Source organism: Salvelinus namaycush, chromosome 39 (genome assembly GCF_016432855.1).
Source record: "Salvelinus namaycush isolate Seneca chromosome 39, SaNama_1.0, whole genome shotgun sequence".
NCBI classification, from domain to species: Eukaryota; Metazoa; Chordata; class Actinopteri; order Salmoniformes; family Salmonidae; genus Salvelinus; species Salvelinus namaycush.
Genome location: NC_052345.1, coordinates 5,212,787 through 5,214,370, shown reverse-complemented (window position 1 = coordinate 5,214,370; position 1,584 = coordinate 5,212,787).

The window sequence follows — 1,584 nt, the reverse complement described above, 5'->3', positions numbered from 1 at the left end:
AATATATACTTTTTTTGGGACACCCATCTACACACAATACCCCATAATGACAAAGTGAAAACATGTTTTTACAAATGTTTGCAAATGTATTGAAAATGAAATATCTCATTTACATAACTTGAGTCAATACTTTGTAGAAGCATCTTTGGCAGCGATTACAGCTGTGAGTCTTTCTAGGTAAGTCTCTAAGAGCTTTCCACACCTGGATTGTGGAACATTTACCTTTTATTATTTTCAAAATTCTGTCAAATTGGATATTGATCATTGCGAGACAACCGTTTTCAGGTCTTGCCATAGATTTTCAAGCCTATTTAAGTCAAAACTGTAACTCGGCCACTCAGGAACATTCACTGTCTTCTTGGTAAGCAACTCCAGTGTATATTTGGCCTTGTGTTTTAGGTTATTGCCCTGCTGAAAGGTGAATTAATCTCCCAGTGTCTGGTGGAAGGCAGACTGAACCAGGTTTTCCTCTGGGATTTTGACTGTTCTTAGCTGCATTGTTTCTTTTCTATCCAGAAAAACTCCCCCAGTCCTTAACAATTACAATATGTAGAGTGGTACTCCGTAATGGATTTGCCCACAAAAACATTGCATTGCTTTTCCACATTTTTTGTAGTATTACTTTAGTGCTTTGTTGCAAACAGGATACAGTTTTATTCTTTATAGGTTTTCTTCTTTTCACTCTGTCATTTAGATTAGTATTGTGGAGTAACTACAGTGTTGTTGATCCATCCTCAGTTTTCTCCTATCACAGCCATTAAACTCTGTATCTGTTTTAAAATCACCATTGGCCTCATGGTGAAATCTCTGAGCAGTTTCCTTCCTCTCTGGAAACTGAGTTAGGAAGGACGCCTGTATCTTTGTAGTGACTGGGTGTGTTGATACACCATCCAAAGTGTAATTAATAGTTTCACCATGCTCAAAGGGATATTCAAAGTTTGCTTTTTTATTTTTACCCATCTACCAATAGGTGCCCTTCTTTGCGAGGCATTGGAAACCCTCCCTGGTCTTTGTGGTTGAATCTGTGTTTGAAATTCACTGCTCAACTGAGGGACCTTACAATTATCTGTATGTGTGGGATACAGAGAGGGGGTAGTTATTCAAAAATCATGTTTAACACTAGTCCATGCAACTTATTATGTGACTTGTTAAGCACATTTTACTCCTGAACTTGCCATAACAAATGGGTTGAATATTTATAGACTCAAGACATTTCAGGTTTTAATTTTTTATTAATAAAAAAATCCACTTTGACATGATGAGGTATTGTGTGTAGATCAGTGAAACAAAATCTCAATTGAATCCATTTTTAATTCAGGCTGTAACAACAAAATGTGGAAAAAATCAAAGGGTGTGAATTTTTTCTGAAGACACTGTAGGTGTGTGTTAATCGTCTATGTTGACAGAGGCCCTCTGTTAGAATTGCGACCGTTTCTTTCTGTGTTGGTTCTAGGAATCTGTGTACATTTGAGCAAGGCTCTGTCCTAAACTGACTTGAGTTGAAATGGAATTGACCCCAAGCTAAAACTGACATACAGTACCTGTCCATGTATTATACCATAACTCACCCAGTAACTGCACCAG